Source organism: Perca fluviatilis, chromosome 14, assembly GCF_010015445.1.
Source record: "Perca fluviatilis chromosome 14, GENO_Pfluv_1.0, whole genome shotgun sequence".
Lineage (NCBI taxonomy): Eukaryota > Metazoa > Chordata > Actinopteri > Perciformes > Percidae > Perca > Perca fluviatilis.
In genome coordinates this window covers 9,337,542-9,354,513 of record NC_053125.1, presented here as the reverse complement: position 1 = coordinate 9,354,513, position 16,972 = coordinate 9,337,542, and the positions used below count along the sequence as shown (strand labels likewise).

General features: G+C 42.2%; 1 protein-coding gene across 1 annotated transcript in view; it reads left to right on the top strand.

The window, feature by feature from the left end:
- The first annotated feature begins 745 nt into the window (after window positions 1-745).
- fgf11a (fibroblast growth factor 11a) overlaps window positions 746-16,972 on the top strand; it is a 148,545-nt gene continuing 132,318 nt past the window's right edge. Inside the window, exons 1-2 of the mRNA XM_039822932.1 lie at window positions 746-858; window positions 1,152-1,300. The gene's annotated coding sequence lies outside the window, so the exon portion shown is untranslated. The remainder of the gene's footprint in view (window positions 859-1,151; window positions 1,301-16,972) is intronic.

Here is a 16,972-nt window from a genome sequence, read left to right as displayed (position 1 = left end):
TTTAATATGCAACTTAATTTCATACAATATGTAGTAGGGGGGGGGGTCTCTGCTCCGTCTCTCTTTTAGTTATTGGGTCCTTCGCTTCAAAAATGTTTAAGACCCCTGCTCTACAGGATGTCCCTTTTCAAATAAGGAGGATATGATGGTGTTTTCAGTGGCGTAACTTAAGTTCAATTAAAGAGAATAATTACTCTACTCAGTTTACTTTATAGCCTACCTGTGCAAAAAGAAAAACGTTTGTTAACCCTTATCTCTTGGCTTTTGGCTCTATTGCTGTGGGGGATCGCCCTTTTGCTCAACTATAATGTATAGTTTATTTATTATTTGCCTTCACCCACTTACTTATTATATACACACATTGTGATATAATAATGATGATTATTTATCAAAAATCTCATTGTGTAAATATTTCTTTGTAAGCACCAATTGACAACCCTACAATATCGCCGCAATATTGATATTGAGGTATTTGGTCAATGATATTGTGATTTTAGATTTTTTCCATAGCAGCGATAGATATCTATGCTCAGTGTTTATGCCACCTGTAAACCTTCTTTATCCTTATAAAAATGCATAAAAATGAAATGATTTGTTTTTAATCAAACATGTGTATGAAAGTGAATCTCACAAAATTAATTCATATTAAAATAAGTATAATAATTGTAGTAATTTAATGCGAAATCGACCCCAGTTTGACCTCGTCTTTTGATTGGTTGCTCAAAGCTCATGCGTGCTGTTGTCACTCAGAGAGACGCCCACTTCCCCGCTGGCTGTGCTAGCTAGCTAGAGGCTAGCTAAACTAGCTACACGTTAGCCGAGAGTACAAATAATCTGCAGTTTTTTTTCCGCTGTGTGGTAAGTTATGTAACGTTGTTGTTGTTCTGTTAAAAAGAACGACGGAGAAAGTTGATTCTGATGCAGACCAATGTCACAACATTATGGAGTAACCAGGGCGGGATGGTGAAGTTCTAGCTAGCTAGCTAAGTCTGCTGAACTTCACCATCCCGCCCGGTGTTGTGTCGACGTCTGTAAAAACAGAATTAGCTAGATGACCGATAACTCCATGTTGTGTATTTAAGGAGATTTAAGGATGCTTTTCCGGAATATTAAAGCTCTGTGTGTCTCTTTGACATTGTCTGTCACATCAGCTGCACGCGAACGGAGTTTTTTGTGCTTTACATCGGCCAAAGACAAGACCCACCCGAGGAACCGGAGCGGTGGCGAGAAGAAGCTACGTGGGCTCCGTGAGGACTAAAGATGTGGACATTGAGGCTGTAACGGTGTTCTTCTGTGACCAGTGAGTACGTATTTCTTTAATCTGACTACGCTGTCAATTAAGGACCTTTTAGTATTATTGTTTGGACAGTTTATGTATTGTGTGTGCCAGCTCATGTCGTGTTTTCTATACTGTATGTTGACCATTGGTGATGAGATAATAAGCCTCCGGTTAGTGCGGTCTTGCAGTTACAGTTGAGCCGAGTGTGCATTCTTGTCAGTGGGTGGTGCCTTTCCGTTAATACGTATGGTTGTCTAGGTTTGTTAGCACAAGGAAGTGATGATGGCTTTCCTGCTGTGAGGCGAATGCTGCGTTCATAGACATCGGAAAAACATTTTTCACAGTTAAAACGTCATTATTCACGCCACTTCCTGTGGGAATCAGAGGTGGGAAACTCGGGCTGGATTTTCATAATCGAGTTTCCCAGTTGGTGACGCGTTGTTGACAACTGACGTTTGATGTAGGAGACTTTGGTTCACTGAAAATATTTCAATGACAATAAACTGTTTATTGTGGACAAATGCCTCTGCCAAGAAACATACACAGACATTATCCATAAATAAGCCTTTGTATAAAAAAACTAAACCTTATACATGTCCTTCCCCGTTCGTTGTCCTGCAGATAACACAGACACCTGTCCATGTGCTGTTTGGATGCTCGTATAAGAAAACAGCAGCAAATCTTTTGTTGTTGTGGCCTCCATGTTTTCACACACCTGATGCTTTAGGCTACGCCCAACCGTTGGTGGCAGTATGCAACAAGTTGTTATGCCAAACGCCAATATAACAGAAGAAGAAGAACACGCATCCCGACTATGTGAACGCTGGCAAGTCAGAAAAACAACGTAACTTGAAGTGTGTAGTCTTTGTAATTACGTGTTTTCACAGTCTTATACTTAAAAAATGTTTAACAATAAACAGAGTTTCTCCGGTTGAAAAATTATCTTTTAAATTGACGAACATCATATTTGTAATCCATGGCTCAATTCAAACGGGATCAAAAATCGTTATTATCTCTCCATTGACTCCCGTTCATATTTTTTTTCGAAAGATAGGTCCCATTGGCCGGAAGTAGAAGGGCGTGACTTCGGCTCTCTATGTGGAGTGGCTTCTGACTGTATAAAAAGTGTTTTTTTCTGTAACTGCACATGTCTGCATAGTTAATGGTGCAGTCAGTGTTTTAGTGGTGTCTGTACAGTCACAGTGGGTTTAATATACAAAAGCATGCTGGTTTGATCAAATGGACGTCAGGACAAAATGTTTAACACATGCTATTACTAATTAAGCTCTCCCTTAGCTCCCCCACCCACAGTTAGCTACTAGTAGTCTGCTGCCACTACTGGCTGTAACTATTGACTAATATTATTATACTCCATTGCAGGGTTGGAAATTAGCCCCCAGCCAAATGCTGGTAAAATATGCAAGTGGCTTCACTCACCAGCCAAAAAAACCATGGTAATTAATTCGGTGGTTGGTCAATTTTGGAATTCACCAGCCACTGTGGCAGGGGGACAAAAAAACCAACTCTGCTCCATTGTCTTCAATATTTTTCTTTTCATTCAAACATGTCCATCCTAGTTTCCAAGATGTATCCCATAGTCCAAAGTGACATCTTCAAATCAATAAATTGTTTTTCCTGGGAAATTGTACAATTTCAGTGAAATGTAATCCACAAGGACCAGACCAGAACCGCAACCTTTCTTTCAATAGCTAGAAAAATCATCTTCAGTGGCATGCTTTATCCAAAACATAGTATTGACGTCGACATTTAATGAGAGCACTCAAGTGCATAACATCTGAGTTCTGCACTCGCGTTCAGAAGGGTGTGTTTTGTCTCTCCCATCATATATTGTAACAAAAAAAAAATTCCTTGATAGGGGTGTTAACTCTTGCTATTGATGGACTCTACCACTACAAAGTAAAAACTGCTATAGAGAAGTCAATGTTCAAATGGCTATAGCAGGAAATATGCCAACCTTAAATAGTATAAAAAATGGGGTTTGGTGTCATGGAAAAGGATTACAACTGTAATGTAGCTGATACATGTATGTGACTTTTTGACTTTTTCAGATTATTCTGATCCCATTTTTTTTACTACTGCAATCCCAGGAGCAACTGACTCCCAAATGTTTTTATTTGCAAAGTATTAAAAATAATAAATCCCTCAAAATGATTGCACAACCTCCAGGCTGAGGATCAGTTTTTATATTTTTTTGCAATATGTCTGGTAAATTCATGAGGAATTGTCAACATAATCAACTCTGTGAAATAGTACTGAAAAAAATGCTAACCACACATTAGCAGCCTAGTCCAGTCTCGCTTGCTGTCACCAGTTTTATTTGCAATATCTAGGGAGCCCAAAGCCGCGCATACCTGCATTATGTGTTCATTAAAGATCCCCTGCACAGAAAATCCCTCCATATCAATCCCAATTTGGGGCCCATTTGTCTCGGACTGGTGCCGGTTAACAGGCACTGACTGACACAGAGGGATGGTGCGTTATTGCATTATTTGAGGGAGCACAGCGCAGCTGAGGCATAGTTTACGAGCGTCTAATCCACCGCTGTATCCAGGGATTTAGAGGTGAGCAGGGGGTAACACACAGATGGTGCAACACCTACACACACACACACACACACACACACACACACACACACACACCCTGACTGACACAAACTCAGTTCAACACAGTTCATAAAACACGCAAATGACAAACCTGCACTTTTCAACCTCTTTGACATGGCTCTATTTGTGGTTTTATAGATGCACTGTGTGTGTTTTTCCATCTTTTTATTGGGTATATTTATCTGTGACACCAATTCTTGGCAGGACGTAGGTTGACATCTAAAGCCATAATGTTTTAGCGCCCTTGGCTCCCTCCATGCGATCGCTGATGTCGGCATGACAAATCCGGAGCTATATGTCCCATAGCTCTTCCTACACTGTACAATTGTTCTCTATACAGCGCGATTGCTTGAATGTATGTTACACACTGCTTGATTTTTGTGCATTTCCATCATGCGCCCAAATACCTTTCTTTGCTTTCTTCGCCAACATCAGTCTTTCTTTATGAATTAGCCTCGGGCTTCTTGCTCTCTGTGTGTCTCGATCTATCCCTGTTGTGACTCCGTTGACTCCTCCTGTCTCTGTACTCATCTCCTCAGATCTGTGCAGATTGGCTGTCCCATACTAATCTATATAATTCGAGGCTTCAACCTCCCACACTTCCTTCTGGCCTCATCTCTTCTTCTATTCTTCTATCCACACTCATCCACCCCTCCCCCAGCCGACTTTGCTCCACAGTAAGAACAGATATGAAACGTGAATGCTAACCAAGCATTTATTTATACGAATGGTGAACTGGTGACATCAGATTTATTTATTTGAAGTACTGTTCCCTAGGGCTGCACGATATGACCTAAAATCAAAATCCCAATTCATTGCACATTTTACCTCTAACGATAATTTAATTATTTTGTGATTCGACGACGGACACTGCGTTTTTTTGTTGTTGTGTAAAGTTTAAAAAAACGTCTTTTGCATGATAAAAATGTAAATAGGCTATACAATCTATTTCTTAACTGCTAATGAACTTGTTAGTCCTAACTTTGAACCAGCAAGTTGCGTTTTAAGCTCCTCTTTTTTTCTGCTTGTGGAGAGCTAAGTGACACATGAAAGTATATCCATGAGGACCGGCGAGTTAAATCAGCCGTCTGGGAGTATAGCAGGCAGACACACAGCTGACAACCTGCAGGTGGAGGCGCTGGAGACAGGGCTTCGGACATACACCCCGCGGGCCGCTCTGGACTTGTGTCAGTCCCGCGAGCAGTTTCAGGAAAGTGGCTGCATGTGTCCGACAAAACATCAGCACCCCTACACGCCTACAGCTGTCTGCGGACACGGAGTGTGGAAAGTGCCAGAGCCTCCCGGACGGGTGAACTGGGACTCCGTTTCCTGCTCGTCAGTTAACGGTTAATGATCGGTTAACATCTAATTTCATTGTGCTTTCTTTTGGAAACCTGGCTGCCAAAACTCGCCACTTACTAGCTAATTAATTAGCCTGAGTTAAACGCTAGCTATCGGTAAACAGAAGGTAGTGGCTGGTGCCTGATGTGTGTGCCAGTGTTTGTGTGTGTATGTGTGTGTGTCGGACTGCCCCCGCATTTGGCGACTTGCGCGTGTTAATTTCGGACCATGCACACGCGGTTGAATGTTTATAAGGAGAAAGTAGGCCTGTCAACAGAAATACATTATCGAAATTATCGTCATGGGAAAAACACGTCGATAACCGCTTCAAAATTTCGATGTCAAATCATTTTCGATTAATCGTCCAGCCCTACTGTTCACCACTTTGACTTTCCATTAACCAGACGGTCCTCACTCAGAAAACGACCGTATAGATTGAATTTACAAGCAGCGACCTATATTTACATTCGCTGTCAGACGGCCACCTCTCGTGGCCGCAGTAGTTATTTAGTTATTTTTGGGTTTATGTCTTTTTCAGACCTTATTCCGTGAGGCGATTACCTCCTCAGTTTAGTAGTTTTAAGCGTCTCATTGTCAATCCCTGAGGATTCCCTAATCCTAAGGATTTTGGTTGCCTTAACTAGTCTAGTTTCACAATGTTAACTACATGTTTAAAACGGCGGACGTTACGTTACATAGAGCGCTGTAGGGCTGGGCACCGAACGTTGATACTTTTATGGCACCGACCTAAATAGCTCCGATCCTATGAGTATTGAGTGCCAAATTTCGGTTCCAAAAGCCTCTGAGCGCGTAAGCTTATCTGTCCGCTCTGCATATTGACAGAGAGCAGAGCACACGCGCGCGCAGAGGTGCGGATGGCGTAAACTCGAGCAAACCACGTGGGCTTTGCAGTTTGGTTGAAGTCGCAGTGAGTCATGGCAATGCTGATAAAGTGGTTTCAAGTGTGGTTACGGTTTTTCAAAACTTCACGCAGACAGCGTTTGGTGTGATATGATATTAATGGCGAGCCAAAAGCGGTCGCAGTGCTTTTGACGTTACACTTCCTCTGAGACAAGCAGGCACTACAGTGGTTTCTATGCCCTTGGGACTGACTGACAGGCTGAGGGTGTAAGGCAAGGCAGACTTTAATTCGTTCTACATTAGTTCAATATTGACAACAGGGCAGTCACCAAGTTTGTTGTTAAAGGTTTGTGTCATTATACAATTTGACCTAAAAAATCTTTGTTGTTTACATTCCTATGCATTTTAGTTCGTTCAATATTAGCCTGTACACAATGCCATTTGTTTATTTATTTAATATTTATATGTTCATGTTTTTGTTAATTTTGGCCAAGTTCGGAATGATACCAATCCTGAGTATCTGACTGGCGCACCCCTATCCAAAAGCACAACCAGTTTTATTAATGTTACTCTGATGAGCAGTGTTACCAGATTTTTAACCAGACTGTTTTGATTCACAATTAAGGTGGAAAAGAAAAGTTTTGTGTTTAATGTATTTTTGTTGATGTTGAAATGGTATAATTTTAAAACTTATGGTTTCGAAAAAAGCATCGTTGAGTAGCCTATAAATCTAGACGCAGCCTGGGTCAATCTAGCAACTCTCCGTTGGCTTGCGAGCTGGAAAAAAACAATTTCTGGTCAGGCCAATCACATCGTGTATAGAGTCGGTGGGCGGGCTTAACATAAGGACGGCAGAGTTGCGACGGTTCCGCGTGAATTCTGAGTTTTGCCGACCGGATATGGCAAAACTTTAATCTATCAACTAGCGTTGCTCTGGTTGGCTATAAGTGCAGAGGGAATATGAAAGACAACCATTTATCCCGCCCCTCGGATTGAGCCCTGCCAATGGGGAGTTCCCAGACCCAACATCTTGATGTGGGTCTGGCTTGTCAGGTTAAGGAACCGGCATCGAAACCGAGGTATCGAAATTGGCACCGGATCGAAAGATTTTGAACGATGCCCAGCCCTAGAGCGGACACATGATTAAAACAGCCACCGTTGTCCAGTGTTTCCTTTTTAGGATTTTTTTTTAGCAGTGGGGGGCAAGTCCGAGCAACTTCTCAAGTATCAACAAAAAACACTAACTCAAGCAAAAAAAGTGTCACCTCAAAGGTAAAACTTAAAACTTGCAAACAAAACATTTGTGTAGTTGTAAACTATTGGTCTTATATTTGTTTGATATTATGTCCTTTTGTTTACAGTCCCCTCTGCTTCTTTCTCAATGATCGGTCTTTTGCTGTCTCATCACGTTTGCAGTTTTGCTCCCATCTTTCGCGTTTGCGCTTCCAGATTCTTTGTTTGCAATTCTGACACAAATCTCTCGCGTGGGCGGGTCTTACAAGGGTGCGTCCCCATTGGCTAATGAGTGTTAAGGGAAAGTTTGAGTGACAGCTCAGACTCAGTGCAGGTAAACTAACGTTATAGACTCAGAGTCTGGTCTGGAGGATACACAAGCCACTCCACAGCGGATTCCTACAAGATTAATAAAGTGTAAGTATTGATCATATATATTATCCGTGATCTACGTTACAAGCATGGTTATTAGACGTTTGTTGTTTCGTTGTGTTACGTAACTAGCTAGCTAATAAAGCTGTTTAAGTTAGCTAACTGCTAACGTTATCTAAAACTTGTAGCCAGCGGCTACGTTACTGAGCTAATTTACCATGGGAATCATGTATTCTTCGTGAGGCCTTACTCAATGGAGCTGTATTAATTATCGTCTTCTCTCTGTAGAGACCTGCAGGACCCGAGCAGAGCTACGATGATCTCCCAGGTAACGTAGCTATATTATGGTCTATTAGGAAAAATTATTATCCAGCTAACTACAAATTGTTGTGGTTGCTAATTGGCCTGATAATACACAATGCTAGGGTATTGGTTAAGTTGTACAATGTAGAAGCTGTGAATATAATGTATTATATCTATAGGTTGACACATACAGTACAAATGCAGTGTTAGCACTGCTTAACTGGTTCATCTTTATAGTTTTGTGCTCATCTGTACTTTCCTAGTTATGACACAGACTGGCTATCCTAACTCTAATTACATGTCTTCTGTTGCATTTGCAAGCAGGTCAGCATAAGGAAAATGTTCATAGTGTTTTTAAAGCCTACACATTTGCTAATGGCTACTTAAAAGCAAGTTATTTTAATTGTAAATCACCCAAGCTAAGCCGCAGTTATCAATATGAACTTTGTTACCATTTGATTTGTGTAAGGAACTTTGTTATAATTTTCTATCACAGCTCAAATCAGGCAGCAGGCAGACCAACCAGGAGGATGTGGGAGCAGCAGAGGGAGAGGAGCCTTTGGTCTATCTGTGGAGGAAACACTACGTGTGCTAAGGCTTCAAACAGCCAGGGTATAGACCAATCGAGTATGTATTGATCATATTTTGCTGAGATACTCAATGAACACTTACAATAACCTTTTTCTTAAGTTTTCTTGTAGTTTCTAAGTCCATTGTATGTCAATATATCCTACTATAGTATACTTTCCTGTAATTTAATTTGTTATTACATTGTGTTACTGTAATTATATTTTAAAATGCACATAATATATTAAAACACTTTTTTACATTCACCCTTGTCTGTTTGGTTCATTATATAATACAGGAAATAAGGTTGAGACTATTATAATGCTTTATTTTTAGTCCAATATAAAACTTCACATACATAATGGATATTTGAATGTATTTTTCTGGGGCCCCGGTGGTAGAAGAAGCTGGAACTCAGTGTCAGTCATTATTTGCAGTACATCACAGGACAGGATCCGTTTTTCATCACCAACAATAAACAAACATACTGAGTAATTGGGTTATGTATATATTTCACATATTCAGTTTCACCTAAGGCAAGCTGTATTTCTCTGCGGACTTGTGTCTGCAACAACACTTCTGAGGGTGGTGCAGGAATATCACACACAACTCCTGGACGCCTGGGATCATCTGGTCTCCTGAGCTCACTGATGGCCCACCGCTCCAGTCTGGACGACAGCCTTTTCTGCAGGACAGTTCTCTGAAGGGCAGGGATGTGGCTGAAGTCCTTCACTGCTTTGACTTCTTATTGTAAAGAGTACCTTATTGGATGATTAAAAAAAAGTGTTTGGAATTAGCTCAATAATAAATGATTGTAATAAAGCCTGCACTGTATAAACATTTTTCTAGCTTTCCTGAACACTACTGGAACACTTATTTCTGGAATGTTATTGATCACACGTTCTAGATCCCTACCTCCACGTTGACTACATGTGTAAAGTAAGATATGGCTTCATGTTGAATTTAACCAGCCACCAGGACACATGCACATCACATCAAACCATAAGGATCACTAAGCAAAGTATTTGTCAAGGGCTTGGTGTGTTAGTTAAAGTACATAGTTTTGACAGTAGTAACAATATGCATTAATTCTAAATATTGTTGACATTTACAGCCATAGATACTGTTCTATATCTATGTTTACAGCGCTAAAATATACAAAAAATACGTCCGTTATCTGCCATGAAGTAGTGCAAAGAAAGAAGAAACAGTGTGTACAGATGGAACATTATCTAATGTATGTGTCAACCTCTAGATATAATATATTACATTCACAGCTTCTACATTGTACAACTTAACCAATACCCTAGCATTGTGTATTATCAGGCCAATTAGCAACCACAACAATTTGTAGTTAGCTGGATAATAATTTTTCCTAATAGACCATAATATAGCTACGTTACCTGGGAGAGCATCGTAGCTCTGCTCGGGTCCTGCAGGTCTCTACAGAGAGAAGACGATAATTAATACAGCTCCATTGAGTAAGGCCTCACGAAGAATACATGATTCCCATGGTAAATTAGCTCAGTAACGTAGCCGCTGGCTACAAGTTTTAGATAACGTTAGCAGTTAGCTAACTTAAACAGCTTTATTAGCTAGCTAGTTACGTAACACAACGAAACAACAAACGTCTAATAACCATGCTTGCAACGTAGATCACGGATAATATATATGATCAATACTTACACTTTATTAATCTTGTAGGAATCCGCTGTGGAGTGGCTTGTGTATCCTCCAGACCAGACTCTGAGTCTATAACGTTAGTTTACCTGCGGTAACTGAGGCTGAGCTGTCACTCAAACTTAACACAAATTAGCCAATGGGGACGCACCCTTGTAAGACCTGCCCACGCGAGAGATTTGTGTCAGAATTGCAAACAAAGAATCTGGAAGCGCAAACGCGAAAGCTGGGAGCAAAACTGCAAACGTGATGAGACAGCAAAAGACCGATCATTGAGAAAGAAGCAGAGGGAACTGTAAAAAAAAAAAAAGGACATAATAATATCAAACAAATATAAGACCAATAGTTTACAACTACACAAATGTTTTGTTTGCAAGTTTTAAGTTTTACCTTTGAGGTGACACTTTTTTTGCTTGAGTTAGTATTTTTTGTTTGATACTTGAGAAGTTTTGCTTGGAATTAAAGGCACAAAAATAATCCCATAGAAATGTTGCCGTGGGGGTCCGCCACGGTCAAATGAACATAGAGGAAACACTGTTGTCACATGTTACAGTCAGGTGTTTAAAACAGCCACCGTGCGGCAGTAATACATGTATGTCGTTCGAAGAGTCATTGGAATTCGGCCCATTCTGTCATTTTAGGTTCAAGGATGTGTCTTATAAAGAGAAGTCAAGCCAAATGTTTGAATAAATACTCAAAAAAAAAAAGGGGCCCCCACTTTTTTTTTTTTTTTGTTCAAAAGGATGCAGTCACTTAAACTTGAGATTTACTGGCTAAAAAATCAAGCTTTCATGCAAGAAACGCTCAAATTCACATTAACCTTCACAAGATATTATTGTTTGCAAGTTTGTCCTCCTTTGCTGGATTTTCAGACGACATATTCCTATACAAAATAGAAATAACTGGTATCACTGCAGTATCCTTACCAAATGTCGTAGTACCTAGTTTTATTTGCATTAAATTGAGCAATTTTGTTCCCCTTCCTTTTCTTTTCTTGTGGCATTTTGCAGCCCTCGCTGCACCACCGAAATCTAAATATCAGTGAGTTGCCCAGTGCCCACAGCCAAACACTCACACTATGATCAGTCATGCAAACTCAAAGTCTGAGGTTTTTTACCTAAATATTTCCCATCCCATCTGTTTCAGGGAAAACAACAAAAACAAAACAATTCATGCCTTTTTTTTTACTTCTCAATATTTAAATAGATACAACTGATGCCACTATTTTTCCAGACAGTTTAATATAACTGATATCCTTGCAGGTTATTGTGTGAGTCACTTTTTATTATTGAAATGTCTGTTACTTCAGAACAGAAGGGAGGAACCCTTCTCTAAGAGGGGCAGTGTTGCTATCATTAACGGCAACTGATAACGGGATGGAGGCGGAGAGAAGGGGGTGGGGGACAAAAAACCCGCCTTAATCAGGGTCATTGGAGCCAGAAATAACAAATGAGCCAACATACCTTTACATAATGAGCCCAAGATTAGACTGAGAGACGAAACAGGACCAGTCACCTCTACAGTGTCAGAGAGAGAAATGAAGAGGGGTTACATGAGGAGCCACGATGGGGGGGGACGATGAGATGGCTAATATAAAGTGGAGGAGAGGGATTAGGATGGGTTACATGTGGAGAGGAGGTAGATGGAAGACACAATAAGAAAGATGACTGACGCATATTCTTTTTTTTTTTTTTTTTTTTTGGGGGGGGGGGCACAGGGTTTGTTTTTTTTAAAACATTTTTATTGTTTTATATGTGCCAAACCCAAATAAGACGCACAAATTGCACTGTGCAAAGTCAAAGTAAGCGGGACGGCGTGTAAAATCCTTCAACACCACTGATTTGGTCACTCACACGAAGAACCGACATCCAGTTGTTCACTACCTGCTATGTGAATTGTTAACTGCTAAACAGTATCTTTTTTGATACAAATCCATTCATCATGAACAGGACAGTAACACAGTTTATTCAAAAGACCTATTTGTACCTTTTACGCCTCTCTCATAACTGTCTGACTCTGCAAATGATTCCAGGATTGGTCCGTTGATGCTGGAAATTCCCTCTTTTCAGCCAGATGCCCGTCACCTTCCTCTTCCTTTGTGTTGGCGTTCTAACCTCTGGTGGATTTCTGAGGACTGTGGTTAACTGTTCCTCAGATCTCTGCAGGGTAAATCCAGACAGCTAGCTAGACTATCTGTCCAATCTGAGTTTTCTGTTGCACGACTAAAACAACTTTAGAACGTACACGTGTTCCACCAAAACAAGTTCCTTCCCGAGGCTATTTTGCAGAGGCACCGTGGCTCCGTCTGGTGCTTAGTGCCGCCCAAGATGATTGGGATTGGTTTAAAGAAATGCCAACAAACCAGAGCACGTTTTTCTCCCATCCTGGAATGCTGTGTGGACTAGCCAGACCCTCCTCCGCAGCGCTGTGGAGGAAGGTCTGGCAAAGCGAGACCAAATGCAACTGGACAGTGCAACACAGCTAATAATGATATGCTATTATCATTTGGGACTCTCAAAGTTCACCAGAGTTGAACTTGAGGGGGAATCTGTGGGATTCCATTGAGGTGGATTGGTTACACTGTTGAAAGTTTGATGTTTTAAAACATGCATTTTTCATGCAGAATCTTTCTTTGGTAAATGCTCCATGTATTTTTATTTATTTATAATTTGTGTAGTGTTAAAGGTCTCCTAACTTTACCACTAAAGAACCTTGTGAATGGAGCTCAGGATGACATGCAGACAGAACTGGGCCAGTCAGTCTGGGTGACAGGATAGAGGGTGGAGGGATGGATGGAGGGATGGAGTGGAGGAAGGGGAGGGCGGGTGGAAAACAATGCTGTGGCTGGCTGCCCTGTGGCTGGCCAGGCCTGATCACGGTGTCACCCTCAGAGGCATTTGCCGATGGAAACTGACTCGCTCAGGAAACAGATTGACGTCCAGCCACCCGTGGATGGCATTGGCACAGGCGCACACGTGCACGGACATAAAAAAACACACACACACACACACACACACACACACACACACACACACACACACACACACACACATGCACGGACACACACACACGCACGCCCACATACAGGCTTGCACACTCAGATGTTGCACCCAAACTGACTCTGTACATAGCTTACCTTCTCTTGCCCTAAGGCTGGGTGCCGAATTTGATACATTTTAGGCACCAAGCAGATTGCCTGCTTAGTATCGAGTATCGAAAAATGCCTCGTCATTCAATACCAAATTTCAATACCTAATGGGCAAATCTCAGCCGCAGTGAGCCAATAAGCACGCAGCATGCTTCTAAGAAAGATCTAATGTTTGTGATTGGCTGTCTTAACGTTACATGTCATAGAGACACGCAGGAAAAACTAAATAAAAAGATTTTTGTTGAATTGGGTTTTATAAAATTGGTTTCGTAAAGGAATTGGTATCGGTACCGGTATCGAGACGTTTTGAACGATACCCAGCCCTGTCTTGCCCTCTCTTTCCCCTCTTTGTCTCTCTCTGTCTGTCTCTGTGGCTCTCTCCTTGGCTGCTGTGTGGCTCTCTCCTTGGCAGCCCTTCTGGCACTCTTTGCACCTCGTCTTGGCCCGCCTCTGCCGAGTGATGTCTTCATTGCAATTGACCAGGGTCTGTTTCTCTCCACACCCCCTTTTAACCAAATCTCGCCTCCATAGTCCATACCTGTTTCCATCCTCTACTTGCTTGTTGAAACGGTGTCCTTTTGTAAGCTGCCGGGCCTTTTCCCACAGTCTAGTCGACTGTCTGCCTCGGCGCTGGCCCAATGTGTGATTAAAGAGGCGGTGTTGTCGCTGGAGATTGCGGGGCAACTTCCAGACTAGGAGGCTCGGTTTTGAAAAGAGGGAGAGGGAGAGGGTGAGGGATGCCCTTGGGTGGGGAGTTGGGAAAAGATAGCAATGGTGCAGTAAGAGGAAAGGACAGGGAGAGTGAGAGAGATAATTACGTTATTTAACAGCTCAGGATACTGCAATACGTTAGAGGTGTGTGTGTGTGTGTGTGTGTGTGTGTGTGTGTGTGTGTGTGTGTGTGTGCGTGCGTGCGTCTGTGTGTGTGGGGGGAAATCCTGCAGGGTTTTCTCTTCTCGTTTCCTGCTAGGCCAGCAGAAACGGCGAGGGAGAGACCAGTAGCAGGTCTGTCTACAATCACGCAATCCCACTATCATTTCACATTTGCCTTCTCAGGGAAACGCTGCCGGCTCCAGGGGCTGAGGCACAGTTGCTCTGCTGTCATCATAGTTTAATTCAAAACTTGTATCACAAATGGGAGGGAATTCTATATTTTTACTATTTGCAGCAGTGTGGTCACTTTATCCTTGAAAGTGCTCTTAGTTATTCTTCACCAGTCTGGTGTTACCGACACAATATACCGGTAACTCCACACTTTCTGTGTAAGAGAGGATAATGGCACATTGTGATGTGTAATTTTTTTAAGATAATTTTTTGGGGCTTTTTGCCTTTTAATTTTGACAGGACAGCTAGGTGAGAAAGGGGAGAGAGAGGGGGAAGACATGCAGGAAATCGTCACAGGTCGGATTTGAACCCTGGACCTCTGCGTCGAGGCATAAACCTCTCAGTATATGTGCGCCTGCTCTACCCACTGAGCCCAACGCGGCCACACAGCTTCAGGTGTTTAACCTAGCCTGATGATCGGATTGAATTGTTTTCATTCCACGTTTCTAACATTGTGTCAATGCTAACCTTTTTTGGCGTCATTTTTGTGGCCCTTATATATTTTTTTTCTTAGTGCTGGCACAGGAAGATGACGACCCCCGTACTTAATCCTGCCAGCAAAGCTCTAATTGGATTGGCTATTTTTCCAACAAGGAAACGGTCGTCAAAGAGCACGACGCCAAACGTATTGTAATTGCTGGAAAATTAGGTGATTAGGTTTTTAGCTTACACAAATTAGATTGATTGAGTTTAAATCAATGTTTAGACTACAGTGCTATAATGTGTTGATCTTTTCAGATACATAGTTAAATAGGCTATGTATGCTTTTACATTTTCTGTATTATCTTAAAAATGCCTCATCAAAATTGGCAGGACATTGATTAGTTCATGTCCTTCTTGTATTGACGCTAATGGTTTCATCATGACTTAATTAAACTCGTTATTGGGAACGATTAAAATGGACACCTGTGCTACTGTCCAGTAATTAGTGATGGATGTAGTTTTGGCCATCTTTTATATCCGTAAAAAAAAAAAAGAGTTGGCCTCGCTACATGCAACAGGCTCACAGTGACGATGCTAACGTGCTGATGTTAAGCCTATATACAGTAGTTTAGCATGTTAGCATGCAAACATTTGCCAATTAGCACTAAACACAAAGTAGAGCTATGGGTGATGGGGATGTGTATATCACGGTGGTGCTGGAGGGAAAGTACCAGGGAGCACCAAGGCAGGAATACTTATCTGGGGACCATGAATGTCTGTACAAAATGACATGGCAATCCATAAAATAGTTATTGAGATATTTCAGTCTGGACCAAAGTGGTGGACCGACCTATGACTAGCATGGTTTAGAATAATGGACTCACCAGGGAGACGCAGGGAGAATTCAAAGGTGAATTCTTAAATGATTACTGAAACTGTCGCTTGTAAACATCCATCGTAGACCGACTTGGTTCAACTTTGACCTAACCCTGTTTGCTGCGGTCTTGCAATTGGGAAGATTTTGGTCAACTCTTGTAGTTTTACCTCCAAAAAAAAAATCACCTGACCAAACTGTTGCCGTGTTCACAACCTGTCTGATCTGACTGCTAGCTCCTTGCTCTATTGTGCTTGATTGTGTTCTGTATTTGACGGTGCGTTTGTGTGACTGACTGACTGCCTTTTTATTTTTTTATTTTATTTTTTATAAAGACGTGTGGAGGATGTGACGGCAGTGACGCACGGTTCCGACTGACTGACTCCGACAGTGTCACGGCATCTATGCGTCCTTGTCGTAGCAGAAAGCACAGCACTGCCAACCTGGCTTAGTTTGTCTCTTTAAGCCAACATCACATCAGAGAAGGCTGGGGTGGGACGGAAGAGTAGGAGGGTGGAGTTGGGAGGTGAGGGGGGGAGGAGGAGGAGGAGGAGGAGGAAGCAGCAGCACCCCAGCTCTGACCCAGCCTGGCCTGGTCTGGTACCAGAGAAGGGATGAAGAGAATAGGAGAGACTGGGTGGGGGAGGAAGCGACTTTGAATCGCAGACATTGAAGGAGGGATCAGAGTGACAGAGGGGGAGGAGAAAAGGGAGGGAGAAAGAAGAGCAAAGGGGAGGCGAGAGGGAGAGAGGGAGGGAGAGAGAGAGAGAGGGAGAGGGAGAGAGGGAGAGACGGAGAGAGCATGTGAAGCATGCTGCCTGCGCTCACTCGGTAATGCACTGTGAACAAGCAAGAGAGGGAGTTACACACACACACACACACACACACACACACACACACACACACACACACACACACACACACACACACACACACACACATTGACATACGCACATGCGCCTCTGTCACACACCCTCACACCCGTACACCTTCACACTGTGTCGCTCCTTCATAAAAAAAAAACAAAAAAAACACACACACACACACACACACACACACACACACACACACACACACACACACACACACGCTCCCCTCACACGTGTGCGCTGAGGCAGAGAGGTGCCTTGTTCGGGAGACACACTGTCTCTCACACACAAACA